Consider the following 5,775-nt stretch of genomic DNA (forward strand, 5'->3'; position numbering starts at 1 on the left):
CCCCCAGCCAATTCTTAAGAACAGGCGTCTCGAACCGAGGGCCATTATCAAAGACCATAGACATAGGCACCCCACATCGTGTAATGACGTTCCTCTAGATGAATGAGATAACGTCCTTGGTCTTGATGCCTTTGACAACCTCGGCCTCTACCCATTTGGTAAAGTAGTTGACCGTTACGAAGATATATCTCCGTCCGCCTGTTGCAGGTGTATACGGACCCAGGACGTCCATGCCCTACTTGGAAAATGGTAGGGGGCTATGTATGGCCGTCAGATTAGTGGCCGGACGATGGATTAGCTTACCAAACCTCTGACACTTGTCACATTTTTTCACTATTTCCACGGTGTCCGCTTCTAGGGTAGGCCAGAAGTAACCCTGTCACCTGGCTCTCCGAGCCAGGGACTTGCCGCCTATATGAGAGGCACAGAATCCCGAGTGTAAGTCTTCTAAGACCTCTCGCCCCTTTTCTTGGGTGACGCATTTAAAGAGAGGTTGGAGATAGCCTTTCTTGAAGAGTTCCCCTTTATGCATTTCAGAGTGAGTATCCGGCAGGGTGTCGTCTGTTAGGTATGCCCGGATGTCATCCATCCTGGTTGAGCTTCTGTCTAGGATCCCAATAGGGTCCTCCTCGATGCTTCTTTTATCCATCACTTCCCAGAAAACCGTCCTAGGTGTGTCGCAGGAGGCTGATGATGCCAGTTTAGAGAGGGCGTCCGCCTGGTTATTCTCCGACCTGGGCACTTGATTTAGGTGAAACTCTTCAAGTGTCCCGGCCTCCTGCTTTGCCGCCTGTAGGTACTTGATCATGGCCAGATGTGTGGCTTCATAGTCACCATGGTATTGGCTTACGATCAGTTGTGAGTCAGAACAGGCGGCTATCTTCCTTGCCCCGGCCGCCTTACACATGCGGATGCCAGCCAATAGGGCTTCATATTCCGCCTCATTGTTGGTGTAATACCCCATATTTTTTGAAAGGTATTTTCTAAATTAGAGAGTATTTAGTCTCGTATTTTCGATGTATTTTCTAACTTAAGAGTATTTCAGTTTTGGAGCCAAAATGATATTTGAATTTTGGCGCCTAAATCATTTATTTTAATTAAATGGATAAACTAAACATTTTATAAATAGTATTTTGATTAAATAAATAATAAACCAAAACTATATTAATTAATAAAATTAGAGGTATTTTTGGATTTAAAAATCTAATTTTTGTAAATAGAATTTTCGGATTTTTCCAATAAAATCCAATTTTACTTAATATCTTCTAAACTAATTATTTTCATGAAATAAAATTAATTTCCTAAAACTAAATAAATATCATTTTCGAATTTTACAATTAAAAATCTGATTTTTACTCTAAGTAAAGTATCTTCATAAAATAAAATTAATTCCTACACTAATGAAGCATTATTTTCGGATTTTATACACTAAAAATCCGATTTTTCTTAATTATTTGCTAAGTTAATTATTTTTATGAAATAAAATTATTTCCTAAATTAATCAAATAGTATTTTTAGATTTTATATAATAAAAATCTGATTTTATTAATTATTATAGACCAAATTTTCGGCAACCCTAATTAATTAGTAAGAAAATTGATTTTATTCTTCGAAATATTTATAAACTTATTGAATCTTTAATTTTAGTCAAATAAATTATTTTACAAAATCCCCAAACTAACATAAGAGGTCCGAAAATATTGAGAAATATTTAGCTCAATATTTTCGGCCACTCATGATTTTTTTCTATAAGATTTTCAAATTATTTTTATTAAAAATAAAATCCTTTAAATTCCCTTACTTCTATTCTTAAATCTAAAATTATTTGATTCTATGTCATACTTGCACTCCAAGCTTAAAACCTACCAAATAGAATTTCATGATCAAATAAAATATTATAGCCTTCTATATATTTAAAACCCTAATTTTTATTCTTCAAAACTTCCATAAATTATAAACCCTAAATTGCTATAAACTCATCACCTAAACACCTATAAATACCCCCTCATACCTCTCATATTCTTGAAACCAAAAACTCAATTCCCTTCTTTTCTTTTACTCTTCTTTTCCCTCAAACTTTTCCTATTTTTCTTTTCCTCTTTTCTAAAAGAAAATCTGCCCGTATATCTTTGAAGCCAATTTTCGGGCACTTCTGTTCAGTTTTTGGATTTTTCTATTTCACAGAAAATTATTTTTCTCAAAAAGTCCTTGAGGTTAGGCTCAAGAATCACCCAATTCAAAGTTATATCAAAGGCGTTATGACCTCTGCAAGTTCTGCCTATCCTTTCCAACGCAAATTCAATTTCCTTTAATCCTATTCCTTTATTTTTTTCATGGTTAGTTTTCTAAAATATAATTACCTATTTCACAGTTATAATTTTATATTAAAGTATTATTTTTAAAAGAGTTTTATAGTCCATGCACATTAGATTTAGGTTTATGTCTAAAGATGTTGTGATAACCGTATGGTTATGTTAATTGCAAGGTGTATTCGTGATTGAACTTTGAAAGTGCGAAGTGTTGATTGATATTCGGAATTAAGGTACGTTATGTGGTTTGATACCTTCGAAAGTTGACTATGAAATTATGTTTTAATATAGTTCTTATGAAATTATGTGCCGTATGAAATTATGTTTTACTATATGAAATTGTGTTTTATGATGGCTTGAAATTAATGATTTTGGTTAATCAAGGGCTTTGAATTGCGATTAAAATTATTAAAAGAATTGGATTAAAAATGATTTACAAGTTTATTGATGTCCAAGTATAACGAATTTTTTTTAAAGGTGCTTTTAAGCAATCAATCGATATGGTTATGAATCCCACTTAGGGAATGGATTAGAGAAGGCATGGACTTTGCATGACCTAGCCTTTCCTCAATATTGGCCTTTGTTCATAAAGTAAACCACTTGGGGGGTGTGCACACTTAGTGAGGAAATGGTTTTGGAACGTAATCGATTGAGTTTTAAACTTGTCTTGAAAGCATTGAATTGGAAAAGCTCTTACATGAGTATGGCATTGGAATTCTTTGAATTAAACTTAAATGATTTAAATTATGTTTTACTTATCTTACACATAATCTAATTAGCATAATTTGCTAATACGTGCTTTTGTTTTGGCTTTGCCCTGTTTACCATTTATGGTAAGCAGGTGAATGTTTCAGGTGGAAGTTGATTGATGCATACGGGAGTCCACGGGGATTTCATCTAGCTTAGGAAAAGTTGGAGTCGTTTTTGTGTCACGAATTATGAACAAGTTTTATTTAAAGTTTTATTAATAAGAATAAAGAATTTTTCGCTGCAAAAGTATTTTTAAAGTATAAGCCTTGCGTTATCACGCGGCGGTAATACGCCCAAGTCTATCTCTACGGTATTTATACGTATTTTCTACATATTCTGTAGAGGGAGATTTGGGGGTGTTACAGTTGGAGGCTTGAAACTTAAACCGTTGTGCATACTCGTACCTGTCCCCTTCAGGAGACTGACATATGACGCCTGCACCACAACCGTTCATTGTGGAGCTCCCGTCCACATAGACTTTCCAGACTTGTTCAAAGTTCTCAAGATCAGTCGGCTTGGTTAATTCCACTATGAAGTCAGAGAATGCTTGCCCCTTCACTGCTTTCCTTGGCTCAAAAGTGATCTCTAGACTTTGGATCTCGATGGCCCATTTGATCATTCGGCCTGACGACTCCATGGTTGTCAGTGGTCGCTTGATTGGCTAGTTGGTGTAGACCACAACCGGATGTGCCAAAAAGTAAGGCTTCAATTTTTTAACTGCCATGAAGAGGGCAAGGCCAAATTTCTCAACCATAGGGTACCGTAACTCGGCATTTTTCAGGACATGACTGATGAAGTAGACCGGGAGCTGGCAGCCGTCCCTTTCAGCAAGGTAGAGGGCAGAGGGCTAAATACATGTATAGCACTTCTTTGGGCAGAGGGCTGACCAGCCTTGGCAAGGAGTGCAAGTGTTGTTTCAATCTCTAAAAAGCCGCCTCTGCATCCGGCCCCAATTCAAACTTGGTCTTCTTCTTGATAGCAAAAAGTAGAGACACTTGACGCCCGACCGGCTGAGAAATCTCCCCAATGCCGCCAGGCAACCCGTAAGCTTTTGAACTTCTCGGACAATGCGGGGCGACTGCATGTCTATGACCGCCTGTACCTTCTCGGGGTTAGCTTCTATCCCCCTTTGATTGATTAGAAATCCGAGGAACTTCCTAGACTCAACACCAAAAACACAATTCTAGGGATTGAGCATGACCTGGTGCCGCCTGAGTGTGGTGAATGTTTCCTGGAGGTTAGCTAGGTGGTCCGTCTGGAGTTTAGATTTAACAATCATATCATCTATGTATGCGTCCACATTCCTTCCAATATGGTTGAAGAAGACCGTATTTATCATTCTTTTCGAAGGTTGCAGGCGCATTCTTTAGTGCGAACGACATGATAGTATAGCAAAACAACCCCTGATCTGTGACGAAGGCCGTCTTCTCTTGATATTTCTTCCACAGGGGTTTCTGATGGAAGCCTAAGTAGGCGTCCATGAAGCTCATCAAGGCATGGGCGGCTGTAGAGTCGACTAGATTGTCGATCTTTGGGAGTGGGTAACTGTCCTTGGGACATGCCTTGTTCAAGTCTGTGTAATCTACACACATGCGCCAGGTCCCATTCAATTTTTTTACAAGTACAACATTCGCAACCTAGTCTGGGAAGTAACACTGTCGAATGAATCTTGCGTTCAACAATTTCTTAACCTTGGCGGTTGCCGCCTGGCTTCGCTCTTCGCCGTGGTTCCTCTTCTTTTGCCTGACCGACTTCTTTTTGGGATCCACAGCGAGCTTATGTGCAGCCAGGTCAGGGCTGATGCCTGGCATCTCGTTAACTTCAAATGCAAATATATCCTTGAATTCCCTTAACAATTGGTGCAGGTCAGCACCAAGTTCAGCAAAAGAAGTCGTTTTGACTTTAACAGTTCGCTCAGGGCGAGAGTAATCCAGGACAATGTCTACATGTTCACCAGATGGCTGAGGGCGAAATTCATCTGACCGCTCCTCGGCTAGTGATTGCTATTGTTTCTCTTTCCTTTCGGCCTCCAGATGGGTGGCCTTTCTCTTCTTGCCGGCTGCTGATGGGGCAGGCGCGGCCTCCTTGATTTGCTCAAGGTCTGTAGTCTCTCCACTAGGGCCGGATGCCGCCACAGTGGGCTTGATATCAGAGAGGTAACACTCCCCGACCATCTTTTGGTCTCCCCTTAGGGAGCCAATTGTTCCATCATCCCTCTCAAACCTTGAGAAGCATGAGAGAGGGAATGATGACAGCTTTGGAGTCATTAAGGGTGGTTCGTCCTAAGATCATGTTGTAGGCCGAGAGTTCATCGACCACCAAGAGCCGGACCACCATGTGACGACCCTCCCTTTTCTCGCCCAGGCGGATAGGCAGATCCACCCGTCCAACTGGGTGCACGACCCCTCCTCCAAATCCTACTAAGGGATGGGAGACTTGGTGCATGCTCTCGGGCTTGTACTTGAGCTTTGTCAAGCACTTGTGACTGATGAGATTAGATGAGCTCCCAGTATCAATAAGAATCCGACTAACTCTATGGTTGGCCACCTTGCATTCAATTACTATGGGGTCATCATGCGGCCCCTGACTTTTCCCAAGTCTCGTTCAGTAATGACAACTTCAGGAAACGAGCTCTTGGAGGTACGTCCCTGTTCGACTGAGTTTATATCCAGCCGCTTGATGTTGTCCTTGTTGCCCTGGATAGTAGGTCCTCCTC

Source organism: Chenopodium quinoa, unplaced genomic scaffold, assembly GCF_001683475.1.
Source record: "Chenopodium quinoa cultivar QQ74 unplaced genomic scaffold, ASM168347v1, whole genome shotgun sequence".
Taxonomy (NCBI): domain Eukaryota; kingdom Viridiplantae; phylum Streptophyta; class Magnoliopsida; order Caryophyllales; family Amaranthaceae; genus Chenopodium; species Chenopodium quinoa.